The sequence below is a fragment of the Heterocephalus glaber genome, unplaced genomic scaffold, assembly GCF_053883595.1.
Source record: "Heterocephalus glaber isolate CG9 unplaced genomic scaffold, H.glaber_assembly_v1.0 deba00001504, whole genome shotgun sequence".
Classification (NCBI taxonomy): domain Eukaryota; kingdom Metazoa; phylum Chordata; class Mammalia; order Rodentia; family Bathyergidae; genus Heterocephalus; species Heterocephalus glaber.
In genome coordinates, this window is record NW_028258324.1 from 12,259,441 (window position 1) to 12,278,788 (window position 19,348).

Sequence of the window (19,348 nt, forward strand, 5' to 3'; positions counted from 1 at the left end):
ACATGATTAATGAATCTGGAGAGGACACAGATAAAAAGATAGAAGACCTGAGGAACATGATGGAATCCATAAAACAGATACAAACAGATTTCCAGGACATTAAAATCTCCATTGAAAGTCTATGCAGCAGAATGAGCCAATGTGAGGACAGAATTTCAGATAGAGAAGACAAGATTGCAAGTAGTGACCAGGAAAAAGAAAAATTTCTTTAAAAATGTAAGGGACCATGAGAAACCACTCCAGCAGCTGCTAGACGATGCAAAGAAGAATAACATAAGACTGATCAGAGTAATGAAGAAACAGGAGAGAGTGCAGATGACATAGAAAACCTGTTCAGAGAAGTGATGACAGAAAACTTCCCAAGCAGGGAAAAAGAATTTGACATACAGATAAGTGAGGCATATAGGACTCCAACTAGCCTTGATCAAAAAAAAATGTACACATAGGCATATAATTGTTAAAGATTCCAGAAACCCAACAGAAGAACAAAGTTCTACAAGCAGTGAGAGAAAAGAAACAAATCACATACAAAGAAAGCCCATCAGAATCACAGCAGACTTCTCAATGCAAACCCTCAAGGCAAGAAGAGGTTGGAGTGATGTATTTCAAGCCCTAAAGGAAAACATCCTCCAACTCAGATTGATGTACCCTGCAAAACTATCTTTCAAAATTGATGGAGAAATAAGGTACTTTCATGACAGCACCTTGGAAACTTCATGAATATCAAACCAGCACTCCAAAAAATTTTAGACAAAATCCTAGGAAAAGACAACGAGGATCACAACCCCAGGAAGCCCAGTAGAATGAATCCACCGGCACGACAAGAAATTAAAAGCAAAGGGGATGAATGCAACAAAAAGAAGAAGCAATGACAATGATAACTCAATACATATCAGATATAACCATCAATGTTTATGTTCTCAACTCACCAGTCAAAAGAAATAGACTGGCAGAATGGGTCAAGAAGCAAGATCTGACAATATGCTGCATACAAGAAACACACTTAATTCAAAAAGAAACTCATAGACTGAAAGTGAAAGGGTGGAAAACAAAACTCCATGTGGCAGGAACCTGCAAAAAAGCAGGAGTAGCTATTCTCTTTGCAGACCAAGTGGATTTCAAAGCCACACTGATTAAGAGAGACAAAGAAAGACACTACATCCTTGTAAAGGGAACAATCCAAGACGAAGAGATGACAATCATAAATATCTATCCATCAAACACTAGTGTGCCCAACTATATAAAACAAATACTAATCGATGTGAAAAATCGTATAAGCACTAATAGTAGTGGGGGATCTCAATACCCCATTGTCACAAATAGATCAACTAGACAAAAAAGCAACAAAATACTAGAACTCCATCAAACTCTTGAACAAATGAACTTAACAGATGTTTACAGAGTGTTCCACCCCACAAAATCAGAATACACATTCTTTTCAGCTGCACACCAGTCGTTCCCCAAAATAGACCACATACTCGCTCATAGAACATATTTAGATAAGTGCAAAGGAATTGAAGTTATCCCCTATATGTTATCAGACCATAGTGTGATGAAATTGGAGATCAATAGCAAAAGAAACCACAAAAATTTCATAAAAACATGGAAATTGAACACACTTCTGAATAAGCAATGGGTCACAGAGGAAATTGAAGAAATCAGACAGTTCCTTCAATTAAATGACAGTACAATATATCAGAATGTATAGGACACAGAGCATTCTTATGAGGGAAATTCATAGCAGTGAATACTCATATTAGGAAAACAGAGCAAGCCCAATTAACCTAATGCCGAAACCTCAAGCTTCTAGAAGAGCAGGACAAACCCACAGCTTATACAAGGGAGGAAATTATAAAGATCAGAGGAGAAATCAATGCAATGGAGACTAAGAAAATGATACAAAAAATCAATGAAGCCAAGAGCTGGTTCTTCGAAAGAATCAACAAAATTGACAGATCCTTAGCCAACCTTATTAGAAAAGGCCCAAATCCATGCAATTAGGAATGAAAAGGATGAAATTATAACAGAACCAGCAGAAATCCAGAGGATCATCAATACCTACTTCCAGAACCTCTACGCCAATAAGATGGACAACACAGAAGAAATGGACAGATTCCTAGATACATATGAATTACCAAAGTTGAACGAAGAAGACCTAAAAATTCTGAACAACTCAATATCAACCAATGAAATTGAAAACATAATTAAAAACTTACCAACTAAGAAAAGCCCGGGTCCTGATGGCTTCACTGTTGAATTCTACAAGACATTTAGAGAGGAACTACTGCCACTATTGTTTAAACTCTTCAATGAAATTGAAAGGGAAGCAAAACTCCCAAATTCATTCCTGGAAGCAAGCATCACCTTGACCCCCAAAGCAGAGAAAGACCCAACCGAAAAGGAGAAGTATAGGCCAATCTCACTAATGAACATAGATGCAAAAATCCTTAATAAGATACTAGCAAATAGAATCCAAAAGATCATCAGGAAGATCATACACCCTGACCAACTGGGATTCATCCCAGGAATGCAGGGATGGTTCAACATACACAAATAAATCAATGTAATATACTATATCAATAGAATCAAGGACAAAAACCATATGCTTATCTCCATAGACGCAGAAAAAGCATTTGACAAAATCCAACATGCATTTAGGATAAAAACCCTACAAAAAATTGGAATAGATGGTCTCTACCTCAAACTGATAAAAGCCTTCTGTGAAAAACCAGTATCATACTAAATGGTCAAACACTGAAATCCTTCACACTAAAATCAGGAACAAGACAAGGATGTCCACTATCACCACTCTTGTTCACTATATTCTTGGAAACGTTAGCCATTGCAATTAGACAAGAGAAAGATATAAAAGGAATAAAGATAGGAAATGAAGAAGTCAAATTGTCATTATTTGCAGATGACATGATACTCTATATAGAAGACCCCAAGAACTCCACCAAAAGTCTTCTAGACTTAATAACCAAATTTGGTAAGGTAGCTGGATACAAGGTCAACACACAAAAATCAGTATCTTTCCTCTACACGAACAACAGTCACTGAGAGAGAAATAGGGCAAACAATTCCTTTCACAATAGCATCCAAAAAACTGAAATACCTAGGATTCAGCCTAACAAAAGAAATCAGAGACCTCTTCTCTGAAGACTATAGCACTTTGAACAGAAAGATTGAAGATGATATCAGAAAATGGACAGACATCCCCTGCTCCTTGGTAGGAAGGATTAACATAGTGAAAATGGCCATACTTCCAAAACTGCTATATAGATTTAATGCAATCCCAATTGAAATCCCAGCAGCATACTTCATGGACCTTGAGAAAACAATCCAAAAATTCACTTGGAACAAGAAGAGACCCAGAATAGCGAAAGCAATTCTAGGTAACAGACATGGCAAGGGGGTATTACAACCTCCAACTTGAAATTATACTGCAAAGCTACTGTGACAAAAAAACAGCATGGTACTGGAAAAGAAACAGACCTGAGGACCAGTGGAACAGATTAGAAGATGCAGAAACAACTCCAGACACACTCAGCCACCTAATCTTGGACAAAGAAGCCAAACACCCTCACTGGAGGAAGGATAGCCTTTTTAATAAATGGTGCTGGAAAAATTGGGTTTCAACTTGACAAAGACTAAAACTAGGCCTATATCTCTCACCATGCACTAAAGTAAAATCAAGATGGATTAAAGATCTAAGTATTAAAACAGAAACTCTGAACCAGCTGGAACAGAGGTTAGGTAGAACTCTTGAAGACATTGGTGTAAGAAAAGATTTTATGAACAAAACCTCAGTTGCCCATGAACTATCAAATCAACAAGTGGGCTCTCTTCTTACTAAAAAGCTTCTGCATAGCAAAAGAAACTACCAGCAGTGTGAAGAGACAACCCACAGTGTGGGAAAAAATTTTCACCCGCTGTCCCTCAGACAAAGGTCTACTATCTAGAATCTATATATAAAGAACCTTAAAAAATCAGACCTCCCAAATTTAAAGACTCAATTCAGAAATGGGCATCTGAAATGAACAGGACATTTCTCCCACAAAGAAGTAGAAATGGCAGAGAAAATAAGAAAAAATGTTTACCATCACTGGTCCTTGGTGAGATGCAAATGAAAACAATGCTGAGATTCAACCTCACCCCAGAAAAAATGGCTGCTATCAAGAAATCAACCAATAACAAATGCTGGCAGGGCTGTGGGGAAAAAGGAATACTGCTCCACTGCTGGTGGGAGTGTAGACTGGTGCAACCACTGTGGAAATCAGTATGGAGAAACCTCAAAGAACTAGGACTGGTAGTCCCATTTAACCCAGCTATTCCCCTGCTGGGTATCTTCTCTCCCAAAATTGAAAGAATCATACCACAGTGATATATGTGCACTCATGTTCATAGCAACACGGTTTGTAATAGCTAAAACTTGGAAGCAGCCCAAATGCCCATCAACTGCAGACTGGATAACGAAAATGTGTTTTTTTAATGAAATGGAGTGCTACTCAGCCATAAAAAATGAGAAATTAGAGACATTTATAGCTAAATGGATGCACATCGAGGCAATACTCTTAAGTGAAATAAATAGGCCACACATGTGTAAATACCAAATAGTTTCTCCAGTGTGAGAAACAAAGTGTAAATGAGGACTAAAAGGTATAATAGATAATGTGAAATAGGACGAAAAGGGGCAAAGGGGAAGGGGAAGTGGGAGGGGCAGGGGAAAGGAAATAAGGGAATGGAATTAATAAGAGAAAATGAAAAAAAGGAAACAAAGTCTTTGTAAATAGGGATGGAGGGGTTGAAGGGAGGGCAGGGGAAGGGGGGAAATATAAGAACCAAGAGAGTATGTAAAGGTGCAAATTTCCAATGATGAATGTCATTATATTGTATACGTAAAACGTACCAATAAAAGGATATACAGTTAAAATCATATGTTTGGCAGGAAACTTGATGAAAGTTCTGTAAATTTGCTGAAAAATTAAAGAGCATCTACATAAATTGAGAGATATATACCATGCTTGTGGGCCAGAGACTTAATATTGTTAAAGGTCACCATTGTCACTGAATGGGGTTTTAGATTCAGTGAAATTCCAATCAGAATCCCTGCTGGCATTGTGAAAATTGCAGCATTTTCATAGAAATGCAAAGGACCTAGAAGAGTTAGAACAATTCTGGGGAAAAATTAGGGAATATACATTGCTATTTTAAGACTTACTATAAAGCAATAATAATTAAGATAGAATGGTATTGATATGTATATAAACAAAAATAGAAATCCAGAATAAAACCTTTTTATTAGAGCCTTTATAAAAAAAGGGTCTCACAGAATTCCATGGGAACAGAATAGTCTTTGTTGTTGTTGTTGTTGTTGTTGTTGTTCTTGGTTCTGGATATTAAACTCAAGGCCTTCAGTATTCTAGGCATCTGCATCACTGAGCTACACACCTAACCCCAGAATAAATAGTCTTTTGAAGCACTGCTGGATGATCTTAAAATTCAATCTTAAAGCATACAGAAAAATGAATTCAAAATAGATTGTTGACTAAACATAAAAGCTGAAAACTATAAAACTACCAGAAAAAGGCTTAAGAGAAAAATCTTTGTGGGATGGCCAAAGATTCTATGATATTAAGTTTATAACTATGAAAAATTGATTGGATTGATAAAAATTAGTAGAATTAGGACTTCCTACTCTTCATGGTGACACAGGTCTAATGGTCTCAGGTACTAGGGAGACTGAGGTAGGAAGATCACTTTGAGCCCAGGAGTTTAAGACCAGCCTGGGCAACATGGTGAGATTCTGTCTTTCAAAAAAAATTTTTTTTGGTATGGCATTCACACTGATCTGTACCCTAGCCCATTTTTATTTATTTTTATTATGAGACAGGGTCTCACTACCCAGGCTGGACTAGAATTTACAATCCTCCTGCCTCGGCCTCCAGAGTGCCGGAATTACAAGCATATGCTATCAGGCCCAGCTGACTACTTCTGCTCTTAAATCACCACATAACAAAATGCAAAGAGAAGCCACAAACCAAGAGATAGTATCTATATCTAAAGTATTTAACAGAACTCTTACAATTCAGTAATAAAAGACAACTTCAAAGTTTGTATATAGATATTTCACCAAAGAAGGTACATATGAGTTTCTAATAAGCATAGGAAAAAATGATCAACATTGTTAACCATCAGGGATATGCAAATTAAAGTCACAATGAGATACTTCACACTCACAAAGATGGCTAAAATTAAAGAAACTGACAAGTATTCTAAAGGACCTGGAACCACTAGAGCTCTCACGTGTTACCGATGAAAGTATAAAATGGCAGAACCACTTAAAAAGTTTGAAAGATCTTATAAACATACACTATTAAACAGTAATTCCACTGCTAATTGCCGAAAAGAAATTAACACGGATCCACAAAAAGACTTTTACTTGAGTTTATAACAGCTTTAATTCATAATAAGCCCAAACTCGAAACAACTCAGCTGTCCACCAGTTGGTGAATAATCAGGAGTCAAAAAGGAATTTACAACAGAGATGTGGTAACACGAATGACTCTCACAACCATTGTGCCAAGTGAGACAAGCCAGACAGAAAAGCATATTATTATACACTTGTCAAAGTGCTTGTCAAAAATTGTAGATGGGGGAATTGATTGAGAAAGGGTATAGGGATATTATAAGATGATAGAAATGTTCTTTTTAGGGCAGTGGTTACATGGTTTTTGACAAATCTCATTGCATGGTATATTTAATATGTACTTTTTTGTATATAAATTACACACAGTAAAATTTATTTAAAATAAAAATGAAGCTCTAAAAAACAGAAGAAGCTGTCTTTGTGGCCTTAATTTGTCAATTAATAGGCTTCACTTAAGGCCTGTTAATGTAGTTTGATGAGATTTCTGTTTTTCCAGAAAAGGATTCTTTAATCCACACTGGGAGCTAGTAGTTGGAGATAATAAGCCTGTTTTCTGGTCAGGCAAAAGCAGGATAGTAGGCTCAATTTAGTATGTAGGCATTTACTCAATTTGCCTTTGTTTTCACTCCTTTACATGGCTTTGTGTCTAATCCCCCTGGTGTTGGTGCTTTTTTGGTTCAATTTTTTGCCCAGCAAAATTCCATGGTCTTCAGCTGAGTGAAAGAGTAATGATTTTCTGAGTTTGTAAATTGGATGTAGGAAAGTCTAAGCAGTTTCCCAATGTTCAGTCCTTTACCCTAACCCCATTTTCTGGCCAGACCTCAGCCTCTTGAGGTTGTGCAGGATGAATCATTTTATTTGCCAGCAGTATCCTACTCTGCAAGCCATTTACCATTCCCCCTTATGTTTTCTGCCTTCATTTATACTGATTTGGGGTTTCAGGTGTCTCTAAGGTTTTTGATGATAGATTTTGTATTTCTGTTTATTTTTATTTGGAGGAAACCTTAGAACTGTAAAACCCATACTGTACATTTTCAGTTTCAGCAATACCAAAGTCCTTATAATTCACAAACATAGAAGACCTTTTTATATTTTGTTGCTTAAAAGCCCAGTTTAATCCCTTCCTTAACTAGGAAGACTGTCCTCTTTCAAAACCTAGTTCCTCTTTCTCCTAATTTTTCTTATCCACTACTTCTGTATGTTTATTTTACAAAGATCCACTTTATTAGCAGTTACCATATAGCAGTTTGTATGAAGGACTTTCCCAGAGTTATTGGAGAGTACTTTTTAGAGTAATTATAATCTACTTAAAGTGAAAATAGTAAGTGCTCCTAAATGCTTTTGATTAAGTTCTAAAGATGCATGTGAACCACATCACTAGAAATTGGGAAAACAATTTCAGGTAAGACTAAAGGCCTGGGTGGTTAGGCAGGCCACATGCAACAAGACCTAAGGTGAAATAAATTAAAATATTTAGAATAATTATAATTTCCCAAGAAATCTACTGTATCAGGAATTGAAAGCAGAACATAACAGATATCTAGACTGAAACTTTTTATAATACAATATTTCTATCTAAGGTTGTAGAACACTCATTTTATTTGCCACTAGGGGAAAAAAATCTATTAAATCATGACATAATGTTTATAATTTAGAACTTATTATAAGAGCTTTTTAAGACTTCAACCAACAGGTATTCTTAATTATACATCACTGTGTGCACACATAAATATATGAGAAATAATTGGTTTAGCTATTTCTGGAATTTCACCATTTAGATTCTGACTCTTTAAAATCACTTTTCAACTTAGAACTATGTTTGTATTTTTTTTCCCACAATATCCTCTTCGCCATTATCAATGTTTGCTGACAAAGCATTTCTCTGAAGAGTGCTCTGCTGTATTTTTTGAGATTTTTTTTTTCCCCAAAATCATTCTGCATGTTTTTATGATTTATTTTTGCTCTTGCTAGACAGTAACAAACATCATAGTTCTGCCTGGCCAATAGGGATTTTAACATGCTATCAAATATAAGATGTATATAAGATTTCAATCATATTAAAATGTCCCAAAAAATTTTAGAATTGAAAAATACAGTGGCTTAATAATTAATGTGATTCTCACAACAAGAACTTTCTCATTGTTCATATAATTATTTGAAGACTGATGCTTTCTTTTTATAACCAATTTTTGCTTTCAAATTACTGCCTTTTGTGAAATTTTTAGGATTTTCTTCTTTCCACTTTAAAGTTTTCTTGTGTTTACATTTAGCTTAAAGTTAGAAGAGGTATTTTTTTTTATCTTTATCACCTTTTTTTTTTTTTTTTTTTTTCAAATTATGAGGAGTGAACCCTCCTCTTTGTTACTACTGCCACCTACTGGGTTTAGATACTCACCACTTCTTGCCTGGATTATTACTGTAGCCTCTTGATTGATATCCATGCCTCCATTTTGGTCCCTGTTTTATTCTTCCACTCAGCTGCTAGGAGGCTTTTTCTAAACCATAAATACTGTTACTCTCCAGCCTAAATCTTTGTTTTTCCCATAGCTTTCAGAATAAAGCTCACTATCACTAGTTTAGCATACAAGGCCCCCTGTGTCATAGTCCTGCTGGTCTCTGGTTTCCTCTCTTGTTGCCTCTAGATATCAGCTGGACTAAAACACACACACACACACCCCATCCCCTGCCCCGTGAAACCAGCTGGAACTGCCTGTACTTCTGGATTCACTGTGCTTGCTATGTTTTGCCTCTGAATCCTCACATATGTTTTCCTCTGCCTAGAGTATTGTTCTCTGTCTGTCCCTTATTGACCCTTTAAAACTATATACATATAGCACATCCTTTTATTTTAGGAAGCCAGCCTAGCTGTGCACAGTGACATACACCCGTAACCCAGCACTTGGAAGGGTGAGACAGAAGGATCTCAAGTTCAAGTCCCACCTGGTCAACATAGCAAGACCCTGTCTCAATAAATGAAGAGGGCCAGGGATTTAGCTCAGTGGTTCTGGTGCCTGCCTCGCAAGCACAAGGTCCCAAGTTCAATCTCCGGTACCAAAAAAAAAAAAAAAAAAACGCAAAATAATAAATGAAGAGAAGGAGGGAGGGAGGATGAGCAGGTGGGTGGGCTGGGGTATATTTAGTGCGAAGGCCTAGGATTCAATCCCCAGTACTGCCAAAATAATAGTAAAATTAAAAGGAAGCCTTTTTGGACTGTTCAGTTTTATGTTCCCTCTCAAAATAAATAAGGAACAGGGCCCCAGATTTAGCTGAGTGGCACCCCGCCTGCCTCACAAGCACAAGGTCCTGAGTTCGATCCCCAGTACCAAAACAAAAACAAAAAAGAACATAAGAAGAGACAAAATGTCTAGTAAGCAAATGAAATATGTTCAGGCTGAACAATAATCAAGAACTGTAAATCAAGACAATGTGCTTTCATTTTTTAATCTGTCAAATTAGCAAAAATGTGAAGAGTGGAATTACTCCAGGAGAACATGATACACTGCAACTGATATTACAAGTAGAGTATAAATTTGGCATATTTATGGAGGCTAGATTGGCCTTTTAAGTGGCAGGGTTGGGATTCAAACCCATATAGCCTGGTTTTCATTTATATACACATTAGTGTCTTGGTTCTGAGTTTGGTTGTATTTCCTATTGCAAATTCTTGGATTATGTTATGGCTTGTGTATAGAAGTCCTGCACCCCAAGCCTCATGTGGTCATAGGTGGGGAGCTTCAAAGGTAGTTGGATTAGGGTACATGAATGTGGATTAAGGGTGTGATACTGGAAGCCCTATCCTGGGTGTGGGTGGCACCAACCAATAGGCTTACAGCCTGTATGGAATATTAAAGAGCAGAAAGAAGGCAAGCTTGATGCTGCTTCTTGCTACTTTGCTGTCTCCTGCCTACTTGCTATGTACTATTTCTCCTCTGGGATGCTCATCTGCAGTGCCTCCCTGCCTTGGAGCCAGCTAACAGTGAACTCAAACCCTTACAAACTGTGAGTTGAACTAAACATTTCCTCCTTTACTTGTGGGTGTTGGCTATTTTCACTCAGCAACAAGAAAAATAACTAAGATTAGATTCTATGTCTAGAATCTTATCTCAACATCAATTGAATTATATTCTAAAATAAAAAGAGCTTGACACCTACAAGTCGGAACCAAGTACCAGAGAAATAATAATTTGGGGAAGCATGTTTTGAAGCTCCAATCATTTTAAATTGTAGATTTTTTCATTGATTGTTGGGGCTACCCCTTGGGGTTTGACTTTCTGCTGTTTGTGTCCTTTCAAAACATAAACTGAAGGATATAAATTTGTAATTAGTTCAAGTTTTCCATTCATCTTTTCTTCAGTAAGATAATTCGTAATTAGCTACATTTCATTTTTAAAACCTTTCTTTTTAACCGCATCCTTTTTTGTATTTGTTTTTAAAGAAATTCTGAAAGTTGTTTTTCTATTATTTAGAACTACTCTAATATGTTAACCACTAACTTCATATGATTATTTTAATTAAAATTAATTAAAATGAGTAAAACTTTAAGCAGGCATTTCTTCAAGAAGTTATGGGGCTTGTCAGTAAGCACATGAAAAGATGTTCAAAGTCATTAGCCATTAAGGACATGTAAGTTAAGCTACAATGAAATAACAAGATACATACATTTTTCAGTGGCTAAACTAGAAAATATTGACAATACCAAATACTTAAGAGAATGTGGAGTCAAGCAAGTCCCTCATACATTGCTAGTGGGTATATAAAATGGTATAGCCACTCTGGTAAACAGATTGGTAGTTTCTTCTAAAGATGTACTTAGCATACAACCCGGCACACCTATAGTTAGATACTCTAGAAAAATGAAAACTGTACTCACGCAAAACCTGTGCACTATAATTCACAGCAGCTTATAAAAACCGGAAATAACATATTTTAGTGAATGAATGGGTAAACAATGCTGTAACCATAAGATAACTTAATAATAAAAAGGATGATATGATAATGTGAAATTTTAAGTGAGAGAAGCCAGTCTCAAAAGATTACATACTGTATGATTCCATGTAATTCATTCATTCATTCATTTATGGAGGTTCAAATTCAAAATTAGCAGAGTAGGCCAGTAGGCAGAAGATTCAAGGAAGTGTAGTGGCTGATTCCAAAAGTAGCCCACCTGCAGAATTCCTTCTTGCTCTGGGGAGGTGTCTTTGTTCTGTTAAGGCCTTCAGTTGATCAGATGAGGCCAACCTGCCCCACATCACGGAGGTCAGTGTGTTTTACTCAAAGTCCATTGATATGAATGTTAATCTTATCTGAAAAACATCACTGTGGTATGATGTCTTTAACCCTTTGGGAAAGATACCTAGAAAAGAAGTAGCTAGGTCAAATGGAATTTCTAGTTTTAGTTTTTTTGAGGAATCTCCATACTAATTTCCATAGTGATTTTACCAGTTTATGTTCCACCAACAATGAGGAAGGGTTCCTTTCTCCATGCAGCTTCCCCTACATTTGTTATTGGTTGATTTCTTGGTGATAGCCATTCTTTCTGGAGTGAGATGGAATCTCAATGCTGTTTTAATTTGCATTTCTCAAATGTTGAACATTTTTTCATGTATTTATTGACCACTTTGTACTCCTTTATCTGGGAAATATCTATTCATTTCAGATGCCCATTTTCTGATTGGGTCTTTAAATTTGGAGGGGCCTAATTTTTTTTTTTATGTATTCTTTATATGTCCTAGATATTAGCTCCTTGAGGAGTAGCTGAAAAAATTTTTCCCATGCTATACTTTGTCTCTTTAGTCTGTTGGAGGTTTCCTTTGCTTTGCAGAAGCTTTTTAATTTAATGTGATTCTATTTGTTGATTCTTGGTGTTATTTTTTGTACAACTGGGGTTCTCTTCAGAAAGTCTTTGCTCATGCTTGTGTCTTAAAGTGTTTTACCTATTTTGTCTTCCAGTAGAATGTTCATGATCTAATGTTTAGATCTTTGATCCACTTTTATTTTAGTTTAGTGCGTATTGAGAGATATGGGTCTAGGTTGAATTTTCTGCATGTGGATAGCCAGTTTTCCCAGCACCATTTGTTAAAAACGCACATTCCTCCAGCAAAAGAATTTGACCCTTTTGTCAAAGATAACATAACTGAGTGTGCCTGGAGTTCCTGCATCTTCTATTCTGTTCCATTGATTCACAAGTGGTTTGGTTTGGTTTTGCCAGTACCATGCTCTTTTTATCACTGTAGCTTTGTAGTATAACTTGAAGTCCAGGATTGTGATGCCCCTGCCTGTCCTTGTTGCCCACAATTTCTTTTGCTATTCTAGGTCTCTTCTGGTTGTACATAAATTTTAAGGTTGTTTTTCTAGTTCTGTAAGGAATGCTATTGGTTTTTTTATTGGAATTGCATTAAATCTGCATAACAGGTTTTGGAAGTATGGTCATTTTGACTGTATTTGTTCTGCCCTTCCAGGAACAGGGAATATCTTTCCATTTTCTGATATTCTCTATAATCTCCACTTTTGTAGTACTGTAATTTTCATTGTAGAGCTCTGTCATATCCTTGGATAGTTAATTCCAAAGTATTTCATATTTTTTGATGCGATTATGAAAGGTGTTAGTTCCTTAATTTCTCTCTCAGTGAATTTGTTATTGGTGTACAGGAATCATATTGATTTTTGAGTGTTGACTTAGTATCCTGCTACACTACTAAATTTAGTTATTCTAAGAGTCTTTTGGTGGAGTTTTTGGGTTCTTCTATATAGAGGATCCTATCATCTGCTGATAATGATAATTTAACTTCTTCCTTTCCTATCCATATCCCTTTTATTTCTCTTACCTAATTGCTCTGGCTAATGTTTTGAATACTGTATTGAACAGGAGTGATGATAGCAGATATTCTTGTCTTGTTCCTTTTTTTTTTGGTCCTGGGGATCAAACTCAGAATCTTGCGCTTGCGAGGCAAGTGCAGTGCCACTGAGCTAAATCCCCAACCCTCTTGCTCCTAATTTTAAAGGGAAAGTTTTCAGCTTCTCTCCATTTAGTATGATGTTAGTGGTTTGTTTGTCATAGGTGGCTTTTATCAGATTGAGATACAGACTTTCTATGCCTATTTTCTTCAGGATTTTTATCATGAAAGAATGTTAGGTTTTGTGCCTCTGTTGAGATGATCATGTGATTTTTGTCCTTGGTTCTGTTAATCCGGTATATTACATTTCATATATGTTGAACCATCCCTGCATCCCTGGAATGAATCTTACTTGGTCATGGTGTATGATCTTTTTGATGATTTGCTGCATTGTTTACCAGTATCTATTGAGAATTTTTGCATCTATGTTCATTAAATAGATTGGCCTGTTTTTGTTGGGTCCTTTTCTGATTTTGGTATCAAGATAATGCTTGTTTCCAGGAATGATTTTGGGAATACTACTTCCCTTTTCATTTCATTATTTGCATAAACTTACATGCAGCACTGTAATCTGTAATGTATAACAGAGCATAAAACTACAGTGCTGTATAGTACAATCAACAGAAATTACTGAACTGGATAAACAAGGCTAACTGTACAAAAAAAGACATCAAGGCTCTTATCAACAAGGTGTAGAGAGCGATACAAAAAAAAAAAAAAAAAAACGGGTTGTAAGGGACAGGTTGTAAGTCCAGGCAGCAGATCATAAATCTGAACAAACAGCATGTGTCAGTTCTAAGTCCAAATAGTCATTAAACAAGGAATATCTGTATTTTGGGGGGTCTCAGTTTCATTAATTTTTGCTCTGATCTTTATAATTTCCTTCTTTGTACTAGCTTTGGGTTTAGATTGTTGTTGTTTTAGAACCTTGAGGTGTACATCATTAGGTTATTTATTTGAACTTGCTTTGTTTTTCTGATGTGGGAATTCACCACTATAAATTTCCCTCTTTAGGACTACTTTGATTGTGTCCCATAATAGGTTCTATTATGACATAATGGCATTTGTTTCATTGTAGACTAATTTCTTCTTTAATTTTATCTATGATGAATTGATTATTCAGGAAGGTATTATTAATTTCCATTTGTTTTCATAGTTTCTGTAGTGTCTTTCCCATTGATTTCCAGTTTCATTATACTATAATACACATGGGATAATTTCTGTTCTTTTGCATTTACATAAGCATGCTTTATGGCCTAGTATGTGATCTATTTTGGAGAAAGTCCTATATGCTGCTGAGAAGACTGTGTATTGTGTTGTTGAATAAAACAGTCTGTAGGTATCTATGAAGTCCATTTGTTTGAAAGTTTGGTTCAACTCTGGTTTTTTGTTGTTGATTTTTTGTGTAGTTCATCTGTCCATTTGTGACAATGGGGTATTGAGGTCCTCCATTACAATGATATTAGTGTTTATCTAATTTTTCTTTTTCTTTTTTTCTGGTCCAGGGATCAAATTCAGGACCTTGCACTTGTGAAGCAGGTGCAGTGCCACTGAGCTACCATCCCTGGCCCCTAATTTTTCATGTCTATTCATCAGTTTTATGAAGCTGAGTGAACCAGTATTTGGTGCATATACGTTTATAATTGTTAACTTTTCCTGTTAACGTGTTCCCTTAACTAATAGGTAATGACCTTGTCTCTTCTGGTCAGTTTTGGCTTGAAATACACTTTGTCTGAAACTAGGATAGCAACTCCTGTTTTTTTCCAGGTTGCTGTGGTGGAATATTGTTTTCCATCCTTTGATTTTTAAACTGTGAGTTTCTTTTTGAATTAAACATGTCTCATATAGTTAATATTGTTGGGTTTTGTTTCTTGATCCATTCTGCCAATCTTTATCTTTTGTTTGGGGAATTGAAACCATTGACAGTAAGAATTATTAGTGAAAGTTATTGACTTATTTCTTTAATTGTATTATTTTCCTATTGCCGTTTTATTTTTTTTCTTACACTTGGCTATTCATATCACCAAGTGTATTCCTTCTTTTTTATTTAGTGGCATTGTTGGCTTTGTTGTCTGTAAGATATCTTTGAGAATTTTTTGTAATGCTGGTTTGGTGGTCATGAATTTCTTCAGGTTCTCCTTGTCATGGAAATATCTTATTTCTCTGTCAATTTTACAGGAAAGTTTTACAGGAAATATTAAGTCAGAGTTGGAAGTTGTTATCTTTTAGGGCTTTGAAACACTTCACTCCAAATCATCCTGCCCTTTAAGGTTTATTTAGAGAAATTTGCTGTAATTTTTTTTTTTTGGTACCAGGGATTGAACTCAGGTGAGTTAACCCTTATATGAGATTTGTTGCTGTTATTAACAGCTTTTAAGATTTTTGTCCCTGTGATGGACTTCTGGTACTTTGAGTATAGTGTGGTATGGTCATGGCTATTTGGTGTATAGTATGCCTCACTTATCTGTAGGTTTATTTCTTTTCCTGTATTTGGGACGTTTTCTGCCATTATTTCTGTCAACAGGTCTTTTTATGCCATTTGTGTTGTGTTCTGATTTTTCACTTATTCAGATTTTTTTTAGGTTCATCTTTGCATCATCTAGCAGTTGTTGGATCCATTTTTCATGTGCTCTTTTTCTTTTTAAGGTGTCTTTAAGTAATAGGTCTTTGAAGGCATTATTGTCTTATAGTACTGAAATTCTGTCCTCACATTGGTCACTTCTGTTACCCATAATTTCAATGATTTAAATCTCCTGAATTTCTGATTGAAACCTTTTCATGTACTCTAATTCTTTGATAAACTGGTCATTCATGTTTTGTATTGTTTGGTTTAGCTCATCTTTTTATTTGTGTCTTCTGAAAGCTTCTGCATCTTTTTGGTTATTACTTCCATTTTCTGTTTAGTTATATCTTCTCTAATCCCTCTGAGTACCTCTTTGAGCTGTTTTCTAACTGCTTCTGCTATCCTCTCAACTAATGCAGGTGTATGGCTTCTGTTATTCTAACCCTTGGTGCCCCCTGGATTGGCTTCAGAGGAGTTGGGAGTTTTGGGAGACATTTTGTTGTCTTGTCTCATGTTTCTGTTGTTTTTGTTTGTTTTGTTTTGCATTGAGGTTTGTGGAGGCTTATAATTTAAAGACTTCGTTGCTAGTGTAGAGAACACTTTAGTTGCTTTTCAGTGATGTACTTTGAGTGTGGCTAACTATAATTCTTTGCCACAGACCCAAGATCTGACCACCTTTGTTAATTTGGCAGGGAAGGATGCAGTGTAGTTAGCCCAGCAACCACGTTCTCTGGGTATGTACTGTAATACTCTGATCATGGCTGTCTCGTGTGACAGTCCCTGAGCCAGTCATTCTGTAAGTCTACCACTTGGAGGCCTGAAATGAGCCCATCCTACAGGTGCTCTGAGTCCTGGATTCAGTTAAACCTCTCCCTAGAATGGTGTCTGACTACTCTCTCCAGGGGATATGGCAGGTGCTTGGACTAGAATCACTAACTGGCAGTTGTGGCAGACAGCATCCACTAGTCTGTTCCACTGCTGTGTTTCTCCCTGAAGCCATCTGGAGTCCCCTACTTTCATTGTGTCTCTGTACATTCTATCTTCATTTCTTGAGAGCCACAAGCCAGGAGCCAGGAAGAAAGCATGAATTGCTTGCCCCTTCCTTTTTCTGTGTTGTATTTTGTCTTTTTAATTCCTGTGTGGGCTCCAGTTTTCCCCTCAGATACTTCCTGAGTCCCAGGGATCCACCTCCCTCTTTTTTTCTTCCCTGAGTTGTTATTTTCCAGTGTCTGGGTTCTAAATCTTGGAGAGGCTGAGTTGTTGCTTACCACTCCACCATTTTTTCAGAAGTTGTTGTCCTGCATCTTTATCTTGCTTCTCTACATCTTTGACCATAATGGCCAAAATTCATCAATTTAAAATGTCAAGCTGTCAGCACAGCAAGAGAAACCACCAGCCGTGTGAAGAGACAACCCACAACGTGGGAATAAATTTTCACCAGCGGTCCCTCAGACAAAGATCTACTACCTCGAATCTGTAGAGAACTTAAAAAAATTAGACCTCCCAAACTTAAAGACCCAATCCAAAAATGGGCATCTGAAATGAATAGACATTTCTCACACAAAGAAGTAGACATGGCAAATAAACATATGAAAAAATGTTCAACGTCACTGGTCATTCGAGAGATGCAAATGAAAACAATGCTGAGATTCCACCTCACCCCAGAAAGAATGGCTGCTATCAGGAAATCAACCAATAATAAATGCTGGTAGGGCTGTGGGGAAAGAGGAACCCTGCTCCACTGCTGGTGGGAGTGTAGACTGGTGCAACCACTGTGGAAATCAGTATGAAGATACCTCAAAGAACTAGGACTGGAAGTCCCATTTGACCCAGCTATTCCCCTGCTGGGTATCTTCCCTAAAGAATTAAAAATCATACCACAGTGATATATGTTCACCCATGTTCATAGCAGCACAGTTTGTAATAGCTAAAACTTGGAAACAGTCCAACTGCCCATCAACTGGAGACTGGATAAAGAAAATGTAGGGGTTTTTTATAAAATGGAGTACTACTCAGCCATAAAAAATGAGAAATTAGAGACACAGTTAAATGGATGCACATTGAGGCGATACTCTTAAGTGAAATAAATAGTACACACATGTATAAATACCAAATAGTTTCTCCAGTGTGAGAAACTGAAAGTGTAAATGAGGACTAAAAGGTATAATAGATAATGTGAAATAGAAAGAAAAGGGGCAAAGGGGAAGGGGAAGTGGGAGGGGTAGGGGTAAGGAAAGAAGGGAATGGAATTAATATGAGAAAATGAAAAAAGGAAACAAAGTCTTTATTAATAGAGAGGGATGGAGTAGTTGAAGGGAGGGCAGGGGAAGGGGGAAAATAACAGTCAAGAGATTATGTAAAGGTGCTTATCTCCAGTGATGAATGTCATTATATTGTATACCTAAAATGTACCAATAAAAGGATATACTATTAAAAAATAAAATGTCAAGCTGATAATGTCACTCCTCTGTTCAACTGCTATCAGTTGTTCCCCAACTTACTGAGAGTTAAAGCCAATTTCACTGTAATGTTTAGACCCTGCATGATGTAGCCGCCCACCTTTACTTTCTCTCCTTATCTGCCATGTTCTCCTCCTTGCTTTCTCTGCTCCATTCGCTTTATAGCCTGTTGGTCATTCTTCTAGTAAATCAAGCATGTTCCCACAACAAGGCCCTTGCATTTATGATTACTCTGCCTAAGATGACTTCCTTTATAATAGACAGCTCCTTGGCATGCTCTGTCTCTTCTTTCAGATGTCTGCTCAGTGTCTTCCCTGACTGTCAGTACGTCTTCCCTGACTTCCCTTTATAAAAAACACCTTTTCATCCTTTCTAAACCCTGTCTGCCCCATTTTACTTCATAACATATAACCATCTGATAAGTTAGATGTTTACTTACATGTTGTTATTTTTTTTACAACTATACTGTCAGCTCCATAAGGACAAAGACTTTATTCACTGCTGTATCCTTAGCACTTAATATCTGGTACATAGGAGGAACCCCATATTTGTTTATTGAAGCTAAGTGTGGTCATGCATCCCTTGTAACTCCCAGCTGCTTGGGAGGCTGAGACAGGAAAACTGCAAGTTCAAGTCCAGCATGGACAACTTAGTGAGACTGTGTCTCAAAATTAAAAATAAAGAGGACTGGGAGTGTAGCTTAGGGGGTAGCACACTCATGGGTTTGATTGCCAATACTAGGAAACAAAAAATTGTTGATTGAATATGTACATTGATATAAACTTTTTGGAAAGCAACTATATGTTTTAAAAGCTTTTTTACAGTAAGACAATGATTAATTAAATTATATTTACTTAATGAAGAGACATCTGTATGAGACGGACTCGGGAGGATATGATCAAGAACAGTAACACAGTTTTTCTCTAAATAGGAAAAGAAAAGATGTTGTGAGAATAATTTCCATGTGTAGAGAAAGTTTCAGTACCATGAACAGGCAATGTGT

The 19,348-nt window shown here is 36.6% G+C and overlaps 1 protein-coding gene across 8 annotated transcripts in view; it reads left to right on the forward strand.

Moving 5' to 3' along the window:
• Ppp2r3a (protein phosphatase 2 regulatory subunit B''alpha) overlaps positions 1-19,348 on the forward strand; it is a 184,016-nt gene that overhangs the window by 26,218 nt on the left and 138,450 nt on the right. The window lies entirely within an intron of this gene.